The sequence below is a fragment of the Neopsephotus bourkii genome, unplaced genomic scaffold (genome assembly GCF_033783945.1).
Source record: "Neopsephotus bourkii isolate Nb327-2 ecotype Australia unplaced genomic scaffold, CSIRO-AGI_Nbou_v1 NB_587, whole genome shotgun sequence".
Classification (NCBI taxonomy): domain Eukaryota; kingdom Metazoa; phylum Chordata; class Aves; order Psittaciformes; family Psittacidae; genus Neopsephotus; species Neopsephotus bourkii.
The window spans coordinates 32,696-47,129 of record NW_026901088.1 but is presented as its reverse complement, the minus strand read 5'-3'; the positions used below and the strand labels follow the sequence as shown (position 1 = coordinate 47,129).

The following is a 14,434-nucleotide window of genomic DNA, read 5'->3' as shown; positions in this document are numbered from 1 at the left end:
ACTCATCCCACGCTCAAACACAGGAGCTGCCCACGTTCCCCTTCCTTCCCTCTGGGTTGTCCTTAACATCTTTCCCCAGTATCACAATCTGAACAACATATCTCCAGCTTAGCTTTCAGTTTTTTCCTGTCCTTTTCCAAAGCCAAAATTAAGGGATCTGACGGAGGTATATTAATTTCGCATTCCTTTTGTCACTACGGGTGCTTTCTTAAAGTGAAAAACATATCTGCATACATTACTTCATCCCATTTTCCTTGCCACCTCAAAACCAACATTAATCGTAACAACGTATCATAGTTCAAATTTCCATTTTTAGGCCATTTTTCATGATCTTCCAAACTATACAAAGGCCACCATTGGTTACAATATATTACAAACTTTTTCTCATTGACCGAGACCCCAGGAAACCCTCCCAGCTCTTTCCAATGTGGCAAAATGTACCCTAAAGGACTCTTTTTCAAGATCTCTCCACTCTGCTGATTTCCCATTATCAGGCTCGCATTCACACTGTCGTGGTTTAAACCCACCCAGACAGCTTGTTCACTCACTCCCCCCCTTCTTTCTTTCCCCCTACTCCCGGAGGTATGGAGAGGAGAATCAAAAAGAATGCAACTCCCATGGGTTGTGATAAGAACACTTTAGTAACTAAGATATAAAACAAATCAGTGCTGCTACCACCAATAATAACAATGATAAAGAAAATAACAAGGGAAGAGAATACAACTGCTCACCACCACCCAACCGATATAACTTGCCCCCCCCCCAGCCCGACCAAGCACTGACTGAAACCTCCTCCAACCCCGCAGTCTACTAGCTCTTCCGGGTTACTCCCAGTTTCATCCTGGGCATGACGTGCTGTGGTATGCAACACCTCTTTGGTCAGTTTCTGTCAGGTGTCCTGTCTCTGCTCCTCCCAGCTTCCCCTCCTCCCTGGCAGAGCATGAGGCTCACAAAGTCCTTGGCCAGACCAAAACATCAGTGTTATCATCTCTGTTCCCAGGCCGAAAGTCAAAACACAGCACTGTACCAGCTAACAAGAAGGAGAAAAATGACTGCTACTGCTGAACCCAGGACACACACACACACACACACACACAGGATCCCAGACACATTCCGGACAGTTACAACACTTGAGACAGAGACTAAAATTGTGTCAAACTAACAATTAACAGTTATAAAAGTCTGTCACCAATACCAAAATCATAACTAAAAGAAGTCACAACATAGGTCAAATACCAGTAAAATCCAAAACCTCCTGTACAGGACGCCCAATCAGTATTGCAGGATCCAAACCACAAGATGCCCTCTGCTTCTTGTGAGTATATACCAGTAAAACACAAAACCTTTTGTACAAGACGGCCACTGCATCTTGCAGGAGCCAAACCACAAGATGCCCCCTGCTTCTTGTCCATATATACCAATAAAATGCAAAACCTTTTTACAAGATGCCCACTGTGTCTTGAAGGAGCCAAACCACAAGATACCCCTGCTTTTTGTGATTGTATACTGGTAAAACCAGAAATTTTTCTACAAGACACCCACTGTGTCCTGCAGGACCCAAACCACAAGATGCCCTCTGCTTCTTGTGGCTGTATACAAAACGGACGCTACCAGCCGTGGATAGGCTTTTACACAGGAGATTTCCTATATAGATTTACAGAAGGCTTCCAAACCATGCGTACACTTACCAAACCAATTTACCAAACTGAGATGCCCCATGCAACTTACAGATTATATAAAAGAATACCTTTTATGAGATGGTCCTTGTCTGCTCCCGCAGTGATCCGAATGAGTCGAGGGGTCCCTCCGAGAAAAACTAATGAGGGCCCTAGGGAGCCCTGTCCTCAGCGGGTCCTGCAGCCAAGCAGAGAGAGTCCCATCTGGGGTGCCAAAGTGATTCGGAGAAAACTCCACGAACTGTGGAGACAGTGCTCTCACGGGAGAATGGGTAATTGGTACTTAAACTCTGAATAATCCTGAAAGATACAGCAAGGCCATGAGAGGCCCAAGGAAGCTTAAGCAAGCTAGATAAGAAGAAGCTGGAATTCACTGAGTTATGAGAACTGTGGGCTGTTGGCAAGCTTTCGAGGTCAAGTTCTCACACCTGTGCTTAACCAATTATGTGTTAGTCGCTAAGGGTCTTCAAGACATGTATCCAATCATAATATGCCAAATCACTGTAAGTGCCTGTAAGAAATGGTATATGAGGAGTTAAAGCTTTGTAATAAATTGGCAATCGCTGATCACATTGATCGTCTCTGCCTTGTCCTTATGGTCTTAGCACCATATGATATCCGTATGATAGCTCAATCGTTGCTTGCTCCCACCTTCAGATAAGGTTTAAAGTGGGCACAGCAGAGGAAAAGGCTGGATACATGGCTACTGCCTTCGCCGCTGCTGTTAAACCCCTTCTACAACAATGTCAGGGTGATCGTGAGGGTACTAAAGGTATGAGATGTGAAAAGAGACTGTACCCCAGAAATCTCGAGGTGCATTGCTGGTGGAGTGAAGGCTCCCCTGCGCACCCAGCGCTGCTTGCTTATTGCCTCTCAATAAATTGTAAATAAATTAAATTTGGACCAAAACCCTGTCTATGCTAAATTTTTATAACAATTTGGTGACCCCGACGTGATCTCTGTGCGGCTGCTGGGGACTATAACCTCTACGAGGAGGTGCCCCACATTTTGTGGCTCAGGGGGGTTTTAGTCTTGAGCAGTTCCACGAGATCAACGGACAGAGAAGCAATAACCAAGGAATTGAGCTCACTGGAGAACTGCAGTTTAAAATTTTCCCATAATTCTTGTGTACGAAGATCCGGACGAGAACAACGGACTGTAAGTATCGTTCGGTTGGGAGGAGAGTCGGGGTATGTGTGTGAGTGTGAAACAGAGTGCCTGATGTGCCTGGTGAGACACGAACCAGATACCCTGAACCTGTGAGAATACAGATTAGGTTATCAGGATTCGTGAAGTGAGTGTGGACCTCTTTTAGGCGCGTTTCCAAACTCCCGCGAGGGACTTGGCCGCTGAAGGAGGGAAGCGATAGTGATTGGGTGAAAGGGAATACACCCGACAGGGAACGGGTCAGAGTCTTGGCCATAACTCAACCCGGGTAGGGGGCCCAGGTAGAGGTCCCCGAAATAGGATAATGGGTCAGAAAAACAGTCGTAATTCTAACCCAGGAAAGGATCCAAGGAGAGGTCCTAGGAATAAAATAGGGAGCAACCTACCAGATATACCCCCGGACAGTCCCCTGGGGTTAATGATTAAGTACTGGGGCTCATGGCCGTCCCAGGAAGGAAAAAGTAAGGAAAAAATGGTCCATTACTGTATGGAAGTGTGGACAAAAGAGGAAATTCGACCCGATCATTTGTATTGGCCAATATTCAGGTCTTTTGATGATTGGATATGCCAAACCTTAAATCAATATGTAAATGGCAAGGAACCTTTCAATCAAGAGAAGAGTGATTATGCTGCAATATGGAAAGGGTCATCTATAACAGTTTTGTTATTTCCCTTAAAAGAAAAGAAAGGGAAGGTGAATAAACCAAATAAATCATCATGGGAGCCTTTAGATAAGTTACCACCCCCTTATCAAGGGCGGGAGAGGTGATTGGGAAGGCATTTACCCACCGATACCACCCGATCCTTCTCCATCGGCTCCCCCATCCTCCCCTCCCTTCAGTCGCACCAGGAATAAAATAAAACTACAGGATGATTGCTATGTTTGGTGTTAATAAAGCCATTAAGATGGTGTAAACATCTACTGGGGAGTATCCCAGACTAGCTGATGTCCAGGATGCAAGGAGTTAAACTAACTGATAAGTAAAAGGGCAGGATGATTGCTATGTCTGTAATGTTAATTAAGCTTGTTGGGAAAGTAAACGACCCTTAAAGACCACCACATTGTTGTATGCATGCCCATGTCTCCTGGCGCTGCAATAAAGAATACCTGCTTGTCAACTTAAAAGTTTGTTGACGAGTTCCTGGAGTTTTCTCCGAATCAATTTGGCACCCCAGATGGGACCCTCTCTGCTTGACTGCAGGACCGGCTGAGGACAGGGCTCCCCTAGGGCCCTCGGGAGTTTTTGTTGTTTTCCCGGAGGGACCCCTTCACTCATTCGGATCCCTGCAGGAGCAGACAAGGACCATCTCGTAAAAGGTATTCTTTTCATTTATATAGTCTGTAAGATGCAGGGGGCATCTCTGTTTGGTAAACTGCTTTGGTAAGCGTACGCAAAGTTTGGAAGCCTTCCGTAAATCAAGATAAGAAATCTCGTGGGTAAACGCGTACACCTGGCTGCTAGCGGCCGTTTGGTATACACCCACAAGAAGCAGGGGGCTTCTTGTGGTTTGGGTTCTGCAAGACGCAGTGGGCGTCTTGTAGAAAAACTTTTGGATTTTTACTGGTATTTGACTTATGTTGTGGGTTGTTATAGTTTTGACTTGGTCTTGTGATTTTGGTATTGGTGACAGATTGTTATAACTGCGTTATTAATTGTTGTCTCTGTTTCAAGAGTTGTAACTGATAGCGGAATAGACTCCACAACTTTGTTAAAGTTGTAAAGTAGGTATGCTTTATTCAGCTGAAGACGCACGGGGGATTGGTCCTCCAAAAGTCATGCATGCCTCAGTGTTGTTTCCCTCTACATTTATCCTCTAAAGTTACAAGGTTGCACAATACGCCTATACATATTCATATTCTATCCCCGCTTCGTATTATAATGACCTAGAAAGTCCTCTGCGCCTGCGCAGTGCCCCCTCTGGTCATGGGCAGGGGTCTCAAGATGAAGTAATTGAGTCTTCCTCCTGTGGGTAGGGGTCTTCAAGATGAAGTAAATGAGTCTTCTTCTTCTTGAACTTGTCACCTTTTAGTCTTTACACATATGGCCTTAGGGTTTGGTCGGTGCCCCAGCCATAAACCATCTGCTTCTTCCCGTATTGGCGCCTGCTTTTCCTTATCAATAGCTACTTATCATTATAATCAGGTGTCTGCTTATCAATATGACCAGGTGCCTGCTTTTGCTTATCAATAGGACTTGGTGTCTTTGTTCTGCTTAGTAAGCACTTACAACAGACAATACCTTGTCTAGGCAAGTAAATTCCTCTAACACAAGTAAATTCCTCTAACGCAAGCAAATTCCTCTAACCCCCCTGTACAACCCCCCTGTACATTGGTCAACCCTCTGCATCATAACTGTGGAGTGTGTCTGTGGGATCCTGTGTGTGTATGCGTGTGAATGCGAGATTAATAATGGGAAATTGGCAGAGTGGAGAGATCTTGAAAAAGAGTCCTTTAGGGTGCATTTTGGCACATTGGAAAGAACTGAGAGGGTTTCCTGGGGGCTCAGTAAACAAGAAAGCATTGATAAAATATTGTAACCAATGGTGGCCTTTATATACTTTGGAAGATCAGGAGAAATGGCCTAAAAATGGAACTCTGAATTATAATACACTGTTACAATTAATGTTGTTTTTGAGGCGGCAGGGAAAATGGGATGAAGTGATGTATGCAGATACATTTTTCACTTCAAGAAACCACCCGGAGTGGCAGACAGAATGTTAAATTAATATAGCTCTGCCAGATCCCTAATTTTGGCTTTGGAAAAGGAAAGGGAAAACCATAAAGCTAAGCTGGAGAGATGTTTTCCAGCCTGTGATATTCCAGCCTGTGATATTGGGAGCAGAAGAACTTGGGAATGTTAAAGAAGTGTGGAGAGTGTATCGGAATCGGAAACATGTAGAGAAGAAAGAGCTGAGTCGTGCTATAGGCACGGCTACAGCGGCTGCTTTGGGACAAGTAGAAGCTGGTGGAGGGACTAATGTGAGAGGACGAGGCAGAGGTAGAGGACGAAGGACAGGCAGAGATGAGAAATTGAATTCTCTTGTGGGATGGGATCAGTGTGCATACTGTAAGTTTGGATGTTGGAAGTGAGACTGCCCTGGGGGGAGTGCCATGGGGCGGCTCCGGTGACTGAATTAGAACTAGACTGACAGGGACCTGGGGAATCTACCCTAGCAGATCCACTGATTAAATTAAAACGAGGAACTAGAGGAAATAAAGTGGAATTTTAAGTGGATACAGGAGCAACTTATTCGATCTTAAACCAGAGGAAAAGAATTTGTGAAACCTTTAGAGTATAAATCGGGAAAACAAATAGGACTGCATACATTTTTATACACGCCAAATCCTCCAGAAATCTTTATTAGGGTGAGAAGCAACATTTAAAGAAGGCAAAATGGAATTAGGAGTCAAAAATGATCAATTAATTGAAGTTTGGAGTTTATCTTTAATTCAATAGAAAAGCAAACAGGAGGACCTCCCTGAAATAGAAGAAATCCTTAATCAGGTATATCTGAGAGTATGGGCATCTGAAGTTCCAGGTAAGAAAAAAAAAAAAAATAAATCTTTGCCTGTTAAAGTAGAAATAAAAGGGGGTGCCTGTCCAATTAGAACAAAAGAATATCCCTTAAAATTGGAGGATCAAAAGGAAAACAAAGAAATAATTAAAAAAATGGATTATTAATTGAATGTGAATTGGGATATAACACTCTTATCTTGCCATTAAAGAAATCCGATGGGAAAATTTACAGATTAGTTCAAAATCCCAGAGTAATCAAATTGTGGAGGACATTCATTCAGTAGTAGCTAATCTATATACCTTATTGACTAAATTGAATACTAATCAGGGGTGGTTTACCCTTCTGGACTTAAAGGATACATTTTTCTGTCTGCCCCTGGCCAAAGAAAGTAAAAATTTATTTGCTTTCGAATGGGAAAACCCTGAAACAGGAAGGACACAGCTCACATGGACGGTGTTACCTCAGGGATTTAAAAACAGACTGACCACGTTTGGAAATCAATTGACACTAGAATTAGAATTCTGGGAAACACCCACCCAGACAGGAACTTAACTACAGTATGTGGATGACCTGATAATTGCTACCAAAACTGGGAAAGCATGTGTTCAATGGACTGTAGAATTGTTAAACTTTCTGGGGCTAAATGGATACCCAGTATCTAAACTGAAGGCTCAACTAATTCAAACTTGAGTATCTTATTTAGGATGCAAAATAACAGAAGGACAACCAGAACTTGGAGCAGCTAAGAAGGAGGCAATCTGCCAAACACCTTGACCATCCACAGTTAATGATATCCGGACATTTCTGGGAATGACTGGATGGTGTCAACTCTGGATCCATGATTATGGTGTTCTGAAATGGTGATAAGAACTGCTGAAAAAGGGTGGACACACACGTCACGAGTAAAAGGACCGGTAAAAGAATGGAAGGTCGTGACTGAACCTGGAGACATCAAGCTGACCCTAAAAAGGACTTAATGAGTAACTGAGGGAATTCATATTGACTCTTGTAAAATGATAAGGGAAATACAGGTATAACTGGGCTCAGAGTTTCAGTTGTTAAAAGTATATTACTGTTTGTAGGGAGGACCAGGAATCATTTTTGAGAAATCAGTTACAGTCCTTTTGCATTTGGTGTAAAATTATCACCTCATTGGAACAGTTGTTTCGAGGCAAATGATATTGCCATAATAACCAACAGAAAATATACCTCTGACCTACCAGAGAGGGCAAGACCGGAGGGAATAAGGTGTTGCAGCTGAAAAGGTCTGCCGAGGGCTGCAACCCCTGGGGCTGTGACCGCTGAGCACTATGATCCTGACCGGACCTCTTTTGGTGTTGGTCCTGATAAGACCCGTATGGGAAACTGCCGTGGCTGACAGAAATAACAACTGTACTGAATATGTTACTACAACTAGACAAGGGGAAGTGACCTCTCAAACACTGTTCTATCACACTGTGTATGAATGCAAGGGAATGGTAACTGGCTACTATATATATATTCAAACTCAATATGGACTTTGTAAAGAAGGAACTAAAATGGTATGTTTTAATCCGAAAAAACTCCCCTATCAATATTGGATAGAGATAAGAACAAACTCAGCAGAAGGAAGACTAATGGCAACAAGCCAAATAATAACTAATCTAAGACAACCTGTACGAGTAACCTTTGATGCCTGTGACACTATTGATGGTGACCTATATTCAAATTGTGGAAACTTGGATTGGAGGAGGTATTATAGAGAATGTGAATAATATATTTGTCTCCGAACAAAAGAGAAATCATATTTACCTACAGGTTGTTATGCAGATTGGGAATATGATAGTCAATCCAAAAGAAGTTACCATTTTCGTGGACATACTGGATGGAGTTGTGCCTGTTGGAGTACAACTCCTACCTGGGGATGGCCCCAAGAATGCAAGGAAACCCAATTGAGGGCAGAAATTAGAAAAGAAATAACTTTTGCCAATTGCACAGCCCATTCTTGTAATCCTGTCAATCTAACTATCTAGAATCCAGGACAATGGAGATGAGAGGAGGTAAAAATTGGACTAGTAATTTATGGAACTGGAGAAGATCCAGGGGTGATTTTACAAGTAGTAATTAAGGAAAAATCTAGAGAGTCAGTGCAACACCACTTATTATTCAATTCCTTTTATCATGAAATGGAAAGAGGAGTCCAATATGAAATTCCCACAGTTGCTAAAAATCTCTTTGTAAATCTTGATGAAAATATAGCTAAAGCACTGAATGTAACTAACTGCTATGTTTGTGGGGGAACTAACCAAGGGGAGAGATGGCCCTGGGAGGCAATGGAGAATAATATAAGCAACCCTGCAATTTGGAAAAATCGAAAAGGGAAAAACAGAAGACAACAATGGATCTTACAAACAAATATAATTGGGAAAAGTTGTTGGCAGAATTTAGAAAATGGTGGGAAACCAGTAGGAAATTTACTTTGTAAAGGGGGTTATATATGGAACAGAACAAAGACTGGGAAAAATGGGGAAATCCTATAGAAATAAATCAGTGATTCAGTAACTGGACTAATGAAACTAACATATGAAACGGTTGGCCCACTCCAGATGGACATGATTGGATCTGTGGTAAAATAGCCTTTGCATTTTTACCTCAAAATTGGACAGGATCATGTATATTAGGAACCATCAGACCCAGTTTCTTTTTGTTGCCTATAAGCCGAGAGGAATGCTTGGGAGTCCAGTTATATACAGAAACAGGTGAACTAAGAAAAAAAAAACACCGATATAAAAGAGAACTACAAATTGGTAATTGGAAAGACAATGAGTGGCCACCTGAACGAATAATTTCTTATTATGATCCAGCGACTTGGGCTGAAGATGGGTCCTGGGGATACAGGACTCCTATATATATGCTGAATAGGATTATAAGATTACAAGCTGTAGTAGAAATAATAGTAAATAAAACAGAAAATGCTTTAAGACTAGTTGCAAAGCAAAATACTAAAATGAGAACTGCAATATACCAGAATCGTTTGGCTTTGGATTATTTGCTAGCTCAAGAAGGAGGGGTCTGTGGCAAATTCAATCTCAGTAATTGCTGTTTAGAAATAGATGATGAGGGAAGAGCCATAAGTGAACTTGTGGGAGAAATGAAAAAGATAGCCCATGTTCCGGTATCAACCTGGAATGGAATCAATTTAGGAGGATTGGGATCTTGGGGACAATTCTTAAATAGGGACTGGATCACTAAAATCGGTATAGTGATATTAGGAATATTTGGAGGACTATTAATTATTCCACGTATAATCCCATGTTTCACCAGATTGATACATACAGTTACACAAAACATGCAATTAACCATCATGCCATTGGAACCAGAAAATAAGGGAGGAACCCACTCGTTAATGATATTAAAAACAAAGATGACTCCATTATTATCTGCTGCTCAAAAGGCAGTTATTAAATTGGAGGCCAAGACACGAATCAATAAGTTACATAAAAACAAAGGGGGGAATTGTGAGGTATATAGGAATGATTCGTGTCAGAAATTTAGGGGTCCTTGTCATCATTGCACTTTGGGAGGAATCGAAAATCATGTCTAGAATGTATATGAATTATCAGGTTAAGATGGGAGTTCCTGTAAATACAATGATGAAAAGAAAAGAAGGAACAAAGGAATAATCCTTCCTAATCAAAGTCTTTGTTACTTTAAGGGGTACTTTGTTTAACTACTTGAATGTCTCAAATGCTTTGCTAACTACAGAGGGTGTTTTGTTTAACTGCTTGAATACATTAAGGGGGCTAGGTAATCAAGGGATACATTCTGTTACGGAATGAGGTGAAACTTGTGTATTCAATATGTAACTATATAAGAAATGGAATTGAGGGGGCTAAGATAGTGGTTAAGCTTGTGACAGACATTCCCTGTTAATGTATTGCCAACGAATTCAATGACTGTTTAAGAAGTTTCATCACCCAAAGATAAGATCCCAGCAACAGGAGGAGAACAATGAAAAAGAACCATGTCGATATTCGGGTGAAGGAGATGACAGGATTGGCTGAAACCCAAAACCAAGGAGTATAAGAGACTGTACCCCAGAACTCTCGGTGTGCGTTGCTGGTGGAGTGAAGGCTCCCCTGCGCACCCAGCGCTGCTTGCTTATTGCCTCTCAATAAATTGTAAATAAATTAAATTTGGACCAAAACCCTGTCTATGCTAAATTTTTATAACACAGGCACAACAGGAGGAGCAAATACCATAGATGTAGCACACTTCCCTGCCTCTGACTGACTTTGTGAAGGAGCAGCGGTCAGGAAAACAGATGCCACTGCTGCTCAATCCGATTTTATTTCCTTAAAAGTTCAATTACCAGTCTCCATAGTGCAGAATGCTCCTGCGCTTCCTTTGTCCCTTTACTGATCTCATCCCACACCACCTGGCCTATACGTTCCCATTCAGAAACCTCAAAGGCAGCTTGCACGGTGGGGATAAAGCCATGACCACGGGACCACTTTAACAGCCTCTGTAAGGTGGCACTATCATATCGGAGTCCTCTCATAGAGAGAATATGTAGGAGGAGTTAAACCAAGTGATAAGTAGGAGGACAGGAGGATTATTATGTCTCTGGTGCTAATGAACCAATTAAGCTGGTATAAGCATCTATTGGGTGTGCTTCAAAGGCTGCCAGAAGTGAAGATTGTTGGAAGAAGTAAACGACCCTCAGAGACCACCAAAACAATTCTGTATGCATGCAGGGAACTTTCTGGAAAATTATGTAATCTGTATGTAGCCTCATGAATATGTATGTATGCCCAGGGACTATATAAGGGTGGCTTGTGTAGCAATTGGGGGACACACGTTAGGAGGACCTATCCCCCACGTCTCCCGCCGCCACAATAAAGAATACCTGCTTGTCAGCTTGAAAACTTTGTTGAAAAGTTTGTTCCTGGAGTTTTCTCTGAATCAGAGCCCAGAGAAGTGGTTTAGTCTTGTCGTGGTTTAACCCCACCCAGACAGCTTGTTCACCCACTCCCCCCCCCTTCTTGCCCTCCCCCTACTCCTGGAGGGACGGAGAGGAGAATCACAAAGAATGCAACTCCCACGGGTTGACATAAGAACAGTTTAGTAACTAAGTCATAACACAAATCACTACTGCTATCACCAATAATAGTAATGATAAAGGAAATAACAAGGGAAGAGAATACAACACCTCATCCCCAGCTGACCGATAACTCGCCCCCCCAGCCCAACCAAGCACCAACCGATACCTCCTCCAACCCTGCAGTCCTTGCCCTTCCGGGTAACTCCCAGTTACCTCCTGGGCATGACGTGCTGTGGTATGGAATACCTCTTTGGTCAGTTTGGGTCAGGTGTCCTGTCTCTGCTTCCTCCCGGCTTCCCCTCCTCCCTGGCAGAGCATGAGGCTCACAAAGTCCTTGGCCAAACCAAAACATCATTTTTATCAGCTTTGTTCCCAGCCCGAAAGTCAAAACACAGCACTGCACCAGCTACCAAGAAAGAGAAAAATTACTGCTAAACATAGGACAAGGCTGAAGCACACAGCTATAGGTCTGATTTATACTGCCCTTCCCTAGCCAGGGAAGGTGGCAGTGTTGAGACCTGTGCCTGCGTCGCCTGAATCCCTGGGGGCTGGGAGGTGCGTGTCTGTACTAACCACACTACATGGCTCTGGGCCCCTTTGTGGGCACTGAGCAGGAATGAAGGGGCACCTGCTCCTGCCCGGTGTTTGGTGCAGCTAATTTTGGGTGAGGAATGTCCCGCATCCACATTAGCCAAGCCTTTGGCAAGCCTTTCCTCCCCTAAGAGGGAAGAAATGCTTGAGAACTACAAGGCAAAAGGTGAGTTCAGGGAGAAGAAACAGGACATTACAAAGCTCAGGAAAATGTAAGGTAGGAGCTGATGCAGCCTCCTCTGAATGCCAAAGGGGCTTTAAGTGGGCTTTGCCTTGCAGTTCTGATACAGAATTAAACAGGTATTCCATTGTGTATAGAAACATAGTCATGGACAAAGCTACAAGATCTCTCAAGGAAGGCATGCAACAGAAGGATTGGATATCTTCTTTCAAATTGATATGGACCTTCCTCCTGTTGATAAGGCCTGAGAAACAGGTAAACAGCTCCAGGAGAAAACAGCTAGAGCAGCCTCTCAAGGCTGTAAATTAGTCCAAACAAGAACATGCAGTTAACTGGCAAGACTAAACACACATTCTAATGTCCTTAACTAACAGATTGCCATCAAAGGGTAAAATGAGTGGGGGTATTTCTCCCTAAACAACCATCACAACCCACAGAAACTACCCCTCAAATTCACATCTACACAAATTACCATACGCATGCATAATGAGAATTGGGTGGGCATTTTGTGGAATCATGGTGAATATGTACATAATGAAGATATATAAGCTGTAAACTGTTTCTTCTTGGGGTGAGTGATAGGTGGAGCAATCCCCCTTGCACCTGGTACCATAATAAAGTAATGTCAGTTTCTAACCTGTCATTCTGGTTGGAGTTTATTTTCCGGATTTCAGTGACAGATCCTTCAGAAAAAAATATCTTGGAGAGCAAGGGATGAACAGAGAGGACTGAAAACCCAGATGTTGGGAGACAACACCTTGCTGGGAGAGGTTAAATTCAGCAGAGAGAGATTCCTCCAGGCTGGGAGATCCATGCAACTGTTCTTCAGTCCCACCTTACTGCCTGGGGTTTAAAAAAATGAAGGCAGAAGAGAGGAGGCAGGGATTAAGTACTGTGAGAAAAATATAGGGGAGTTTGTTATGAGTGAGCTATAGGTGGAAGGGAAAGTCTGTAAAGCATGGGGTTCCAGGTTGTGGGCCCCAGCCAAGGGAGTTTGTGGTTGGTAACAGGAACATCTGTATACAGATAAGGAGTTTATGTAACTGCAAGGCTTGAATGCAGGCTCCAGAAGCAAAGTTCAGAAGCTCATTCGTGAGAAAGACTCGGAGCCTTCCTCCCCACAACCACCAGAGACCCTCCGAGAGCCGCCAGAGGGGAGGGGCTTGGGTTCACAGAAAATGTAAATAATTTCTCAGAGGAAGAATGGCATAATCAGAAGGTGAAACCTAGAAAGGTATATAAACCGTAAATATCTGCTGAGCAGGTGTGCTCATCTGTCTGTGGATGATGCACCCAGCATGCTGCTATTAAAGGGATCTTTGCTTCACAATTTCTGTCTGTAAAATTTTGATTGCTGAGCAGATTTCTCACAGTACTAGTTGGCTCCTTGGAACAGAGCACAAGGTAATTAAATTATTTGTAAGCACTTAGGAGAAAACAAGGGAGTGCCTGTCAATACCAGATGGTTGAGAACAGGCATCAGACACATCTGATGCCCCCTGATGTGAGCAGGGTCAAGGCTGAAGGTGCAATACCACTTGGTTTCAGCAATGTTTCTGGCCCTAAAGAAATGTCACCCAGGTGGGGATGCTCAAACGGACCAGGAAGCAATGCTTGGAGAGTAGTGAATCACGAGCAGTGGGGCCCAGCAGTGGGGCTGTTTCAGATGGCTCAAGGGGAGCTAGACCTTCAAACCCCTAATAGGGCAAGGGTTATGCTAGGACAACTGTCTGGGAGCATGAGCCCTGCCCGGGATGGGGGGGAAGGGTAAAGAAAAAAATACCAGGGAAATGAAGCCTCGGGAGAGCATTCCCCCAAAGCCTCACCGAGGCCGTCCCAAGACCACCCCCGACAGAACCAAACCAAGCCTACCGCCAGCACCCACGCGCGCAGCCCAACCGGCTGAACCTAGATGCGCTCAACGAACTCGGGCTGCTTCCCAAGCCCTCGCCTCTCACTCCTTCTCATCAATTGCAACCCTCCCCACGCACGTCTCTTTCCTCGACTGCGAACGAGGCGAAGCTTACCCGGATAGCGTCACGGTGAGACTTTAGGCCTGGGTTTTCCCATTGGTGGAATTTTGCCATTGGCTGCCCGACCTATGTCGCCCCGTAGAACAGCCATGGCAGGGGGCGGTGTTCTGATTGGCTAACGAGTGTTGTGCTTGGTTCGCGACGGAAAAGAAAGGAGAAGGAGGAAGAAGAGAAGAGGGAGAGA

General features: G+C 43.6%; 1 long non-coding RNA gene across 1 annotated transcript in view; it reads right to left on the bottom strand.

Moving 5' to 3' along the window:
• Nucleotides 1–1,875, bottom strand: part of LOC133211244 (uncharacterized) — a 229,312-nt gene extending 227,437 nt beyond the window's left edge. The window contains exon 1 of the long non-coding RNA XR_009725157.1: nucleotides 1,748–1,875. This is a non-coding gene — a long non-coding RNA (uncharacterized LOC133211244). The remainder of the gene's footprint in view (nucleotides 1–1,747) is intronic.
• Between the last annotated feature and the right edge of the window lie 12,559 nt (nucleotides 1,876–14,434).